The 14690-nt window shown below is 33.8% G+C and overlaps 1 long non-coding RNA gene across 1 annotated transcript in view; it reads left to right on the plus strand.

The window, feature by feature from the left end:
- Positions 1–14690, plus strand: part of LOC309621770 — a 36408-nt gene that overhangs the window by 15959 nt on the left and 5759 nt on the right. The window lies entirely within an intron of this gene.

The following is a 14690-nucleotide window of genomic DNA, read 5'->3' on the forward strand; positions in this document are numbered from 1 at the left end:
ATGGTCTAATAAGTAAACTTCATCTGCTAACATAAAAGCAGTTCCTTGTTAGACCTGGATATAATGTCTGCTTACAGGAGATTATCCAAAGCATGATTATGGTTAAATAAAAAGCCATTTGCATCTGTTTATTTTAACTCAAAATGCATATACAGTCTCTGGCACTAAGTAGGAAAGTAATAGGTTCTTATAGCATGTGATATTTAATTTATCTTTCCTTTTAAAAGTTCATGCCATGTAGGTACTCCATCAGAGTTTATATGGATACAATTTTCTCCTAAAATACAGTTTTTATAAGAAGTCATCTACTGTTGAGCTTATATATGTCTCTGATATAGCTTTCTTTTAGTGCCTCATAGAAAAAGTAGCCCTTCATTTTGTTTTATTATTGAAGGAGAATCCAGCAAATACCTTAGGCTGATTCATCTTAGAAATATCTGTTCTCTCATCTGCTGTGTAGCAAACCTCCCACACAGTCTAATTTGTTCTAATGCTCTTCCCTTTACAGTTGCAGCAGTATTTTCAATTACTTTTAAAGCAGTATTTTCTGGGAAAGAATTGCATTTTACTTTATTGCCATATAGTTTTCTAGATATTTTTGCTTTCCACCATGGGAGGAAAATCAAGTTCTTCCTGGATGAAATAGGATATTTTGCATTTTGCTATTACATAAAGCATTAAACAGGAAGTCTGAGTCCTTTTTTATACCACTAATAAGATAACGTGGCTACAAAGGCTTTCAGAGTCACTCTTCAATTCTTTCCAAAGCATTGTCAAAGTTTTTGTAATTTTTGTAAATTTTTTAACACATCAATATTATTAACCACATCAGTGCCAGCCTTTCAAGTCCCTACACAAACCTTCAGTGACTTTTCACTCAGATTTAATTTAAAATCCTTTGAATTAGAGGATACAGAGCTCAAAATAATCTGACTCTCCACTCCCAATTCCCTGAACTAAGCTCTCACCACCTCGATTCTGCGTCCATCAGCCGTTTTGGACAACTTTCTTTCCAAATAAGTGTATCTTGCTCTTACCTCTGAGCGCTTGCACTTTGCCTGGAACACCGTTCCTCAGCCTCAGGTAGGAGCGAGCTCCCCCTCTTACCTGCTTCCTATGTCACTCTCCCTGACCACGCTTTTGAATATTGCAAGTCTCTCCTCACTTTTTTCCCCTCTAGCGCTCATCACCACCTAATATGTTATATAACTCACTTATTTCACGTTTTGTATATAAATGTCTAGTGGAAACCAAGCACTCTGAAAATACCAATTGCTTTTATTTGTTTTCTGTTTGTATTTAACTTGAGCATCCCCAAAACCTAGAACCGTGCTTACCACAGAGGTCGTCAATAAGTCTTGTTACTATAGACAGTAACTTTCAAGATAAATTTACACTGATTATTTTCCTTCCTGATGTGCTATTCATATTTAGTTTTTCTGAGAAGCCCAACTTGTTACTCTCCTGAGAATGGTCAATGGAAAATCATAAAGTTCCTTATTTAATATTAGAATTTCTTTACAAGTTTATATCAATAAAAATTTTTAAATATATACTTGATCAAAAGAACAACAGTGAATAATTTAAAACAGCTTACTTCTACAGGCCCACCTCAAAGATATTCCATGTTTCGTTCCAGACCACTGCAGTAAAGTGAATATTGCAATAAAGTGAGTCACATGAAGTTTTTGGTGTCCCTGTGCATACAAAAGTTATGTTTAAACTATACTGTAGTTTATTAAGTGCGCAATGGCATTATATCTAATAAAACATGTACATGCCCTTAATTAAAAAATACTATATTACTTAAAAAATGCTAACCATGATCTGAGCCTTCAGTGAGCTGTAATCTTTCTGCAATAGTAACATCAGAGATCACTGATCACAGATCACCGTAACAAATTGAATAATAATGAAAAAGTTTGAAATGTGAGAATCACCAAAAGAGTGAAGTGAACAAAGGCAGTTGGTAAAATAGCGCTGATAGACTTGCCCGATGCAGGGTTGCCACAGACCTTCAATTTGTAAAAAGCATAATCTCTGTGAAGCACAGTAAAGTAAAGAATAATAAAAGAAGGTATGCTCGAATAGCTTAGAATAATAGTTAACATTTATGAGCTGTAAGGGAGTCTGGGATTTTTGACCTATTCACTTTACATATGAGGAAACCAATAACTGAGAGGTTAAGTGACATGTTAAAATTTACCATCATAAACCAACACAGGCAGAGCAATTCTGATTTAGAAGTGCAATCCTGTAACCTAATATTATATCTCACTACTTTCCCCAATTCTAAATCAAATTTGAAGTTATTTAAAACATCTCATATAAAGTAATACTTTTTTCTTTTATTTCCACGTAATCATAGCATGGAATGGTTTTAAAATATTTACAATGATAGAGTTAAGTAAAAACTAATAGATACACTATTGGTGCCTTTCAGAGTAACACTATCTAATTGGATATTACATCCTCATTAAGATTTTGTGAGTAATTATTTATTTAACGATAGATATTGAAGGTAAAACCATCACTTGTATAAGTTAGTGAATATTGTAATTCCTCCTACATTAATAATTCTAGGAAAATGCTATTTCATATACTTTGTATTTTCTGCATTTTATAATTTTATTTTCACTTGCTAATAATGAAAACATAAAGGAAATACCTAGACATTTTTTGTTTAATTGACTCTTTTAGAAATTTGACTCCTTTCTTGTTCCAAATAGTGATCTTCACATATATATTCATCCTCTTCTTCAAATGTTAAATAAAATGAATAATCAGTTGATTTATTTTGTCCAGTCTACCCTCCATATTTCATCATGGTCCTTACCTTCATCTTCCATGTCAAGTCTAAAGGGCGCTGTAAAATGAACCAGGTAGTTAATGATTCTTAAAATTTTATTTCAAATCTCTAAGTTCACATTTTTAAGAAAACATATTGCAATTGAGCACCTTTGATTTTTCTGAATTTCTACCCTGTTTTAAAAGTAAACTTCTAAATAGCTCTTTTGCTTTGGATACGAGAAACACCAGAGTACAAGAATTCATAGGTGAAATTTCTCAGAGAAATAATATGAGTGAATGTGTCTCAATGCTTGAAGGCAGACAGATCATGACAGTGGGCTGCTGAAAAAATTACTTTATAATGACTATAGAGGGCCACAAGCAGAGGAAGAAGAAAGCAGTGTACCAAGTGCTGATTCAAAAAAATCTGAAGAATACTTGGGATTTGATAAGTTATAGTCAACAGAGTTGGGATGGTAAGAAAGGCTGCTTAGGACTTCTTTGAAAGAAAGCTTATTATGAAATTATTTTTGGCAAGGCATATACTTCTGTCTCTTTCTTACTGAATTTAATCTCATGATTTAGATTCTTCTTGGTGTATTTCTATCATTCTCAAGTACAGTTAACCCTCCTCACATGCTGAATTACATGGAATTGCTGATAATTGAAAATTTTTGACATAAAAAGAACAATTTTATATGATTCAGTCTACAGTAATAAACTCACTCGTATTTCCACATTTATTACTATATAAAAATTCATCTTCATTCTCTTTGTTTATTCTCTGTTAATGAATAATCATATTCTCATGGCAAACAACTGATAGGTCGATCTAAAAATGTTTCAGCTGAAAAATAAAATGACTAACGTTTAGAAGAAACAGAAAAGGCAATCTTATTAACATATTTTAGTAATAAGTGAACCAAAAAACCTTGGTTGAATGAAATCCCTGTTGTGCTGACATGCGGATTAACTGAGACTCTCAAAGTGTTTCTGTTTCAACACTGTGTGTGTATGTGTGTGTGTGTGTTGTGTGTTTAACTAGTACTTTAACAATAATTGCTCTTAGTGACACTTTGGAAACTGTGTTTAACATTTATATTCAATTGCCTTCCACAATCATTTTTATTATACATTCTATTTCTAGTTTATAGTTTTCTTATCCTCATTCTGCAAATTTCCTGTCCCCTTTCCCCTTAAATAATTTCTAAGCCTTTCATATTTCTCTTCCTTAGCTCCCAGTGGAATTTCTTTCATTAAAACTGCTAGATTGACATCCTTAGTGAGATACACTTCTAGTTTTTCCTCCACATGCCCAGCATGTCTGAGACTATTCAAATTGTGATAGCACCAGTTGCACCAAAAGAGATACATTTGGGCCTAATTAACTTTTTTTCATTAAAAATGACCTTGTTACAGTGAAACAGGCATTAGGCAGCCTCAGCCCTCCCAGAGATACATTTAGAAACATAGCAAAAAAGGAAGAGATCTTTTGGACACTTTATTTATTTATTTATTTATTTATTTATTTATTTATTTATTTATGTCTGTGTTGGGTCTTCGTTTCTGTGCGAGGGCTTTCTCTAGTTGTGGCAAGCGGGGGCCACTCTTCATCGCGGTGCGCGGGCCTCTCACTATCGCGGCCTCTCTTGTTGCAGAGCACAGGCTCCAGACGCGCAGGCTCAGTAGTTGTGGCTCACGGGCCCAGCTGCTCTGCGGCATGTGGGATCTTCCCAGACCAGGGCTCGAACCCGTTTCCCCTGCATTGGCAGGCAGACTCTCAACCACTGCGCCACCAGGGAAGCCCCCTTTTGGGCACTTCTGAGTCTTCCAGTCATATGACTTAGATAACATTAGCTGCGGATGGTGTTATTAACACTATCATCTTTAATAAGATGATTCCTTTGTCCAACGATGCAAATGGCTGCTTTTCCCCAGTGAGCACTTTAATATGAGCAGAGATATTCACTATCCTGTGATGTCAATGTCTTTACTCCTTCTAGTGACAAATATGTGCATCAGTAGGACATGTGGAAAACACAAAGCTCCATGATAATATGATATACTGAATGATACTGTATTGAATTGCAGTATGTCCTCCTTTTGAAAGAGAAAGAAAAATTTTGAAAATAATAAATTCATTGTGGGTTCTTGTATTTAATCCCCTTTTTTTTTTCTTATGTTTCCATAGGTCAAATACATGACCTATTTTTTAAGTTTTTTGCTTTACTTATATTGTAACTCTATCAAGAGCAGGATTTGGCAAAATCTATTCAAAACACTTTAACTCACCACCAATTACAGCTCTGTTAGCCTATAAAAGGTTAGTTTACAAAGACAATACGTGTTCCTTCCAGACTCCCTCTCAATATTTACTTAGATTCATTTCCTACAAACACTTCTGTATATACGTTTCATTCAAAATCACACAAGGTTGACCGTAACTTCACATTTGCAAATAATCCTCTTCACCCTTTTTGCTTTCTGCTTTTTTTACTTGTCCTCTTCACACTCTTCATCATATGTAAAAGAAATGTTAACAGACCTCCTTATAAACTTTCTCTGTTATTAGGTGGGTACACAATTGATCAATAGGTATAATAATCAAATCCTGGTTTATATCTAGTGGAAAAAATGAATATATATGACATCATTATATTACCTTACATATGAAATTATTTTTATTTTGAATTTAGTATTTCTGAGATGATATTTACTAGTTCAAATTACAGATATCTATGTAAAAGGTAAAATAAGAAAGCATATCGTTAGCAGTACTGTGAGCTTGAATTTAAACTTCAAGGTGATACTTGCTGATATGTATGAATAAAGTTGTAGATAAAATAATGCCAATTAAGAGGAGGCATTTCTTACTCTATTAGAAGAAATATTACGCTGTGGAACTGGGTGGGTTTCACTAATAATTATACTGATTTCCTTGGTCACCTTGGGTAAATCATTCTACTTCTCTGGGCCTCAGTTCCCACCTTCATTAAATAAAGGAATTAAACTAGAATCAAGGTTCTTAAACTTGAATGTATGTTAAAATAAACCTGAGAGATTTAAAAAAATATATTTATGCCCAAGTCCAATGACCAGAATTTGTCTGGGGTGGGTTTGGGCATCACTATATTTTAAAGTCCCCAGAAATTTTATAAAACTTGATTAGATGATCTTTAATGTTTCTCGCAGTTCAAAGAAGTCTGAAAAGAGTTGAATAAACTAGATGTTGATATGACAAAGCATTTAGAAACCAGTGAACCTAAAATATACCCTTATGGAAAACTTGAAATGCATGTGCTATATAAAAAAATGATAATTCCTATTCATTTCTTACGATTATGTAGCACTGTCTGGGAGCATCAGCATGTGTTTCTAGGAATAGATTCTTCCTGGAGATTTTAGTGACTGAAGCATCCCACACTTGCCATTCATCAGAAAAACATGCCCTGTGGGTTATTACTATACAGTCTGCCTTCTTCAGAAAAGTAACAGCAATTTGCTAAAGCAGTACAGTGAGTGCTACAGAACATAAGCTTATTGTTCCAATTACTCTTCAGTTCTTGGAAGGGAACTAGCGAGAATAAAATCTGGCTTTAGGTTTCTGTTTCAAAGACATTTCTCTGCCAAACAAAGGTATATGTTTTAGAAGATGAAACCAAGAACTTAAAGGAATCTACAAGATTCAACTTCTTCCAGTGCATATATTTAGCTACAAAGAATACGGCAATACTAAGTTTAATATGGCTGTAACTTGAAAAAGTATAGAGTTAAAATAAGGAAAACAATCTTCTTGATAAGTGCAAAAGAATTCAATACATTTTCTTCTTCATAAGCTTTAAATAAGTTTTCAGTGAGTATCAGAATATTTTTCTTATTTAACGAGCAAGAAGTAATTTAAATATATATTATATATGATAAGATATAGTTATTGTATACAGTATAATTATATATAAAATTTATATAATATACACAATTATGTTAGATTAAAATATTATATTTTCTTAATTTTAATACATGGCTTTGTTACCCATTATAAATTATAATCTAATATATTTATATATTAGGAATTTATCAATCAGCTGCTATTGAAAACAACCTGAACACCAACTGATTTATGCAAAGAATTTACTTCTCACTCATAAACGTGTGGGTCAACTCAGGATCTGCTGAGCTCAACTCAGATCAGCTAATTGACTCTAAGCTGTGGGTTGGGTTCAAGTCTACTCTATATGTATTCACATTCGGGGACTATATTTCCTTAACCATAGCCAGTCTTATAACAAAGGGTAGATTGACAATTTGCAAATAATATTTCATTCTACTACATTAGTTTATTCATCCATTTATTCAACTATCCATTCAATCATCCTATTAAAAAAATGTATACTGAGAGCTATTATATGATTGGTACAATACAAAGCACTAAAAATACAAAGTGAGAAAAATAAACATGGTGTCTTCTTTCACGGAGTCAAAAGTCCAGTGGAGCAGTGAGTGCTACTAATCAAGCAATTGCACAAACACACCTATAAGTAAACAATTTTTTAAATGCAATTAAATGCAAATACTAAGTGGTATAAGCTATGCAATGGCGTAACACTAGAATTCAAGAAATCTTCATGCAGAAAACAACAAACGAGCTGAGAACTAGGTATTATTCTATGTAGCCGAACGTGTTGTGGCAGAGAGAAGAGTGTCTGAGGCAAATGAAAGAGTATGTGCAAATGTTTTGTAATGACAGAGATCATGTTTGTTTGAAGGAAATTTTTCAAAGAGAGATAAGAGAGGTGAAGGAGGATGGCACGGGTGAGAACTATAAAGAGAGTTGGGGTCATACTATTGAAGACCTCATAGACCATGGCAAACATTTTGAACATTTACCTAAGAGCAATAAGAAGTTGGTGAATGCTTTTGAGCAAAAAGCCTGATGTGAAATATTTATATTTCCATTTTAAAATATCGCAATGGATTCGTTAAAGATATTGGAAGGAGACAAGAGTGGATATGGAGCTTTTCATCCAACAGACATTTTAGCCAGTTATAGTTTGATAATATAGAGGCAGATGCATTGGAGAGAAATTTTGAAGATAAAACTCAAAGTACTCTGAAAATTTAATTGCAGAGCATAAGGGAGGAAGAAGTTTCAAGACTCACTCCTACAATTCAGGCTTGTGACACTGAGCATATCGTATACTCTTCGAAGATCATTCTCTTGACTCATTTTCCTCTTTATCTTCCCCAAGTATTTTAGGTCTGTCTTTACCTGTCCATGAAACTGCATATTCAGTTATGCTACGATAAGGTATTTTCTTGTCTGCACATCAGAAATGAACTAGAATGTTGTTTAAGCAGAAAGAGTAAAATCCATCTCAAATGCCACATGTGATCATTAAAATCATGTCAAGATAAGGAAGCAATTCTTACTATAAATCAAACATTATTGCTAATATTCTTAAAGTAATCACAAGCTTAATTAGCTAAAAAATCACTGCAAATGATTAAAAGGATCAGTATGTATGAACCATTTGATGCTCCTCATATCAAATAATAGTCGAATAGAGGTTATTTTTGAGGAAAAAAAGGGACAGGCATTAATCCTCAATTTTATGTCACAATGCTAGTTACAAAGGAGTGACATTATTTTCCACTTCATGCTAATCACTACCTGGGCAAAGGATTACATATTTGCTTCCTAACATATATCATTTTTTCCTGAAATACACGACTATCCAAGTACATGGGGAAAAAAGCTACTCATTAATTATTTGGATAGTTATCCACACCAGCCATTCTCCTGAAAATCTTTCCCCTCAGTAATTTTATAGCTAAAATAATTTATCTGAGAATACTTCAAACTTGATGATATTATAATATTACAGAGAACATAATTAGTAAATTATGGCTATGATAATGACCTTGCTAATGTCTATCATCAATCTGATGGTCTAGCAATACATATGAATTATTATATTGCCAAAATTAATGTATTATCTTGAGTCCAAATTTACTTTGCAGTATTTATTGAGTTTCTAATATATGTCATGGCTTGTGTTGGCCTTGGTAATACATTAGCCCCATCCTCAGGACTTTAAAATCCAACACATAGAAAACTCTAAACACTTTTCATGTGTATAGGATACATTTCATCTTTTAATCCAAAAAGTTAGGATTACAAATATTGATTGATTCTACCCTGGACTATAGAGCTGTATTATGTCCTGTTGACTATTATTCTTTTATTTATGACAATCTTTAAACAGTAAATCATAATTTCAGAGTACGAAATCAGATTAAAGAAACAGATGAGAGATTCTCTGAGCTAAGCAATAAAGAATGAAAGCTTTGGAAGTAAATTCATTGAAATCCAACCGGACTGTGATACAAGCTTTGAAACTTCATAAATATCTTCATTCCTCCAAACTCCATTTTTATTTTAAAATAACAATTGTGCCAAAGCTGACATTTTTGAGTGTTCATATATTTTAGGCTATGAATTAGGGCATTAAATAAATTGTCTCATTACTGAAAACCCTACATTATAGTCAGCACTATTATTATCCATCACATTTTACAGAAGAGGAAACAAACTTAAAATTCACAAATTTAGTAAGGGATAGAGCCAAAATTTAACTCATACTAAATTTAGACCCCATGACCTAAACACTATAACAAGATATTAGTATAAGATATTAACCTCAGAAGGCTCTTTGGGGTTTCCAAAGAGGTTGAATATAAAGCAGGTAGGTCTCAGTTGGGGGGCAAAATACGCTGATACTTGCTCTTCCTTCTCTTAAGAATACAATAAGGAGGTCCCTGAGACCAACACTTCCTAAACGAAAAAAGAGTAAACATATATGTTAGCCATTAATCTAAGACTAAAATGTCAAGCAAAATGTCCTTAAATGTTTCTTTTTTAACCTGGTACCGATTCTGACAAGGAGATGCACATGCATAGCCCATCCACTCCCGTCAGCTAACACTACATAGCAGGGGTTACTAAATGGGTCAATATGAGAAGGTGTAGAAATAGCCCCTAAAATTATGCCAGTGAAAGCTTCAGCTTTTTCCTTTCTGATCCTTACTAATCCCTGACAAAAGAGCATGCCAGGTTGCTTATGTGGGTACCAGACACACCAGATCACACATTCTTTGATGAGTACAGGAGCTGTACCTTAACTTTCCATTCCTGTGCTCACTTTAGTGTCTGGCACAGAGTAGAGCGCAGACTTTTGAATAAATGGATGAATTATTCTAGTGATAATACCAAATTTGTACTTGACAATCTTCTTAGAGTAAATGAGAAATTAAGCAGATGTGTCACTTTAAGAAAGACGTAGCTTCTACCTATAGTTTATAGTGTATATGTGATACCTATGCATTAAGGGTACAGATCAGGGCAAAAGTTATACCCGTGTCTACTTGTTTATGAACATATAGAAAGATGTCAGAATTAAGCCATTCTATTAGGAGCTAAGAAACTAACCAGAGGTGGTTTTTATTTACATAGGCAAACTGTGTGTGTGTGTGTATATATATATATATATATATATAAAATTCTGTGTGTGTGTATATATATATATATATATATATAAATTATCTATAAATATATAATGTGAATTTGCTGGACAAGGCCTCATAACAGGCACATGGGTTCACTAGTGAATGGTATCTAAAGTTATTACCAAATGATTTCACAGGCCTTTTGTCAGATGGACACAAAATGAGAAAATAAATGTCCCAGCAGCATTAGGAAGTCAGAGGTTAAAGAAACCTTAATCACATTTTGTTAGCAAAGATTGTTTTAAGGATATTTAGGTTTGAAATGCATTGATCTTTACCCAGGCTTTTAAATATCAGTCAAAGGGAGACTAAGAAATGAAGTAGCAAGGAAATAAATACCTAAAGGAGAAGAAGAAAGAAAAAAAGAGATGAGCATAGGTTTTGAAATATTTCAGAGACTAACTCAAGATGGTTTATATGTTCTCACTTTCTCTGGATATTTTTTATATTTGAAGAGAATTCCCTGTTCTCATAGAGAGAACTACTAAGAAAATTAAGTGTGACAGTTAGAAAAGAGTCCTTTTTATACTAATATTTTCTTCATGTATTTATACTTACCTTTTAAATCAGTATTTTTCAGAATAGGGTATAACTGTATCTAATTCGTTTTTAATTATCAAATAATATAATGGAACATTTCTAATCCACAAGGTTTGTTTCAGGTTTATTGAGATATAATTGTTTAAGTTTAACATGTACAATGCGATGACTTGATATACATATATATTGTGAAATAATTGCCATAATTAATAAAGTTAGTTAATACATCCATCACCTCACATAGTATTTTTTGTCTGTGTGGTGTGTACATTTAAGATCTACTCTCTGCAAATTTCAAGTATACAGTACAGAATTATTAACTATAGTCACTATGCTGTACATTAGATCCCCCGAACTTATTCATCTTAAAACTGAAAGTTTGTACTCTTTGACCAGCATCCTCCATTTTTACCACCTACAATTTTAAGTCAACTACTATTAATGAGTGTCCATTAAAGATCTCATTCTATGTGAGTGTAGGAGGTTGTTACATAAAAATTATTCTTTTCCACCAAGACTTTACTAAATTTGGGAAACACATCACTTATAGATATTTGAAAATCAAGTGATGATATTTCAGTATACGAGTAACCACTAAATTGTGTAGTGTAATGAGTGTGCTTTTCCCATGCCCAGCCCCACTACCTTCCAAAGCTCATTCTACTGCAGTCCCTTTAGAAGTCAAGGACTCTCTGTGCTTTGGTGATGCTTACAAAGTCCTTGGCTGTGGCAAAGAGTTATCTGCTCACAAGGTAGTTTTGATGAAAACTCAAAAGTGCATAGCATGGGAGGGCATCCATCTGTTGAAAGAGTCTCTGGTGTTATATAGGCAATGACTGATAGAAAGAATTCTTCTGTAGGAAGGTAACACCCAACTGGCCTCTGTTCAGGGGAAGTAAGCTGCTCGCTTGACATCATGACGAGTTAATATTTTCAGCTGTTGTCTTGTCCTCTACTTGACAGCCTACATAAGTTGCTCCTGCCTTTTGATGACCTCATCCAAATCCCCCAGGTTATATCCTTCTGTTTTGACATGGGCTTCCATTTTGGCCATGGTCCACTGTCTTCTCTACCCCATTTACATCCCATAAGACTATCTTTTACTCTTACATGGACCACTGATGTTGCTTTCTATTCCTCTCCATATGCTTTCTAAAGTTTTCTGTGGGATCAATTTGATATTTACATCCTCTCTGTACTATCTGGACATTAGGATCCTGGTCACAATTTATTTATATAGTAGTAGTTGTGCCTTTTCCTCTGCACTTCTGCTACAACAACTCTAGGCATTTTTAAGTTACTTCATTCCCTTCAAATGAAAAGAGAAGGGACAGGGTGTAAAGAAAGTACAATAATTAATATTTTAAGATCTTTTCTCTTTAAAGTAACACTACAAAATCTACAGGTTAACTCTTTCTCATACTTTTTTCTTACATTTCCAGTGATCTGCTGATCATATTTTAGCATCTGTTCTACATACATGTAAACCAAAAAATGTTTACCCTGATCCTTCAAACTTGCTGTTCTTACTGAACACTATTTCTTCTTGTCCTGCTCCTGTTGTCTCAGTCACTCAGTCTTGAAAATTGATAATGATACTCTCCATTCCCATTGCCACCGTAATTAGTTGGCTGAACTTTCAGTGATGTTGTAATTTTTCATCAATTTGCATCTTTTCCCCCACTCATCTCTTTATTGGATTAATTGTCGCTATTGGAATAATAAGTCCCTTGATTTAAATATTATCATTGGAATGCAGACACATAATAAAATAATAATATAAGGCTCTAGACTTGCAGTTATGTGGGAGAATAAGCACATTTGATCCACATATCTGTTACTTGCACCTGAAAGTAGAACTGATACACAAGGAAAAGAGGCAAAAGCAAAACTGTAAAAAAGAAAGTCAGAACACAAGAAGGAGATGAAAAAAAAGGATTTAGGACAGAAAATAAGAAGGAAAAAGAGTAAAGAAGGAACAGAAAAGAAAAAAAGAAAGAAAAAGAAAAAAGAAAAGAGAAGAAAAGAAAAGAAGAGCTACGAGAGAGCCAATACACTAGCAAAGTATTCTGAGAAGTTGTCACAAATGTCTAGAAGTAGTTTAGTCCCCAGTTCACTGCTTTTAGTTTTCTTTCCTAATTCTAGATTATGTAGAACATGTAGAAGAAGGTAAATAATTTAATGTTAATAAAATTCAAGCAGCAATGTCTTGTGACAAGCAAAAAGGGAACACTAAAGATTTTTAAGTAAAGCTTGTATGTTTACTAAAACTATTTTCAGGGCTATGGAAGTGAAAGTTCTAGGGAAACTGAGAGAACTCTTTCTCTTTCCCTACCTCCATTCCAGCAATAAAAGTTTTTTTCTTTGCTTTCTTGTTTACTTTTTAAGGAGACATAAATCTACCATCCAGCCCGAATACTGGAACACTACCAATAACCTACAGCTATATCCTCGTCTATTTATCTCCATAAAAAGCCCTAAGAGCGGGGGGGGCTTCCCTGGTGGTGCAGCTGTTGAGAATCCGCCTGCCAATGCAGGGAACACAGGTTCGAGCCCTGGTCTGGGAGGATCCCACATGCCGCGGAGCAACTAAGCCCACCTGTGCTCCGTAACAAGAGAGGCCGCGATAGTGAGAGGCCCACGCACGGCGATGAAGAGTGGCCCCCGCTTGCCGCAACTGGAGTAAAGCCCTCGCACAGAAACGAAGACCCAACACAGCCATAAATAAATAAATAAATAACAAATACTTTAAAATATATATATATATAAAAAAAAAAAAAAGCCCTAAGAGCTCTTTATACATATTCATACATGTATTTTTCCTTTAGGTTCTATAATTCCACTGTTAGGAGTCTGTATAGAAAAATATATGCTTGTAGATGTTCATCACCACATTTCAAAATTATGCAATATCATAGGAAAATGTTTACATTAAGTGTATTTTGATGTGTGCATGTGTGTCTATGAATAAATGTGTATTTTGTATGTATATATTAAAAATAAAGAATATGCATGTAAAAATTAAAATATTACAGAGGTGCTTACGATAAGAGAGACTACTATTTTTTCCATATCCTGTTCCCAGTTCAACTTCTCAAACTTAGCTGTATTTATTCAGACATACCTCCTTATGTGGAAATTACACACTTTACTTAAATTGCTTAAATAATCTTTTCTAATTTATCAACTTAACATCTTATCTCTTAATGCTCTTCTAAGAAGGATGGTGATTTAGTTCACAGATATTCAACTTCATCTCTTTTCCTCCTCTCAATCAATGAAATTATTATTTTAATCCTTTTATCATTTTGCTTTTAAAATATGTGTTGAATTTGAGGAAGAATTTCACTCACACCTCCTGTTTTAGCATCCCTTTTCCTTCTCTCCTACTGTAGTTCCTTTCTGTTTTATTTTTAATACCTCTCTTTATTGCTTTTCTTTTCATCAGTACTGGTTCTCATATACTTTGTGGTTTGCAGCAGTTGGTACAAATGTCTTTTTTTTCACTGAAGGTTTTCTCTCATTCTTTTTTGCTGTTATAAGATTCTTTACTTAATATAGTTTTATTGGTGCTTTGGAAAAGAGCAGAGCAAAAGCTTGAACTTAATTAGCCATCTTGGATGATGAACAATTGTATTATACTAAACTCTCTAATGTATTTTTTGGGCATCAAACGTTCTATAATCCCCTGGGTTTCAATTGACTGCAACTGTGGAAAATCAGGTCCCCAAGAAAGCTGACTCTGAGATGTGGATTAGCATGAATTAGGTTTATTAGGGAGTGCTCCCAAATAAACA

The sequence above is a fragment of the Balaenoptera borealis genome, assembly GCF_965194805.1.
Source record: "Balaenoptera borealis genome assembly, contig: HAP1_SCAFFOLD_980, whole genome shotgun sequence".
NCBI lineage: Eukaryota > Metazoa > Chordata > Mammalia > Artiodactyla > Balaenopteridae > Balaenoptera > Balaenoptera borealis.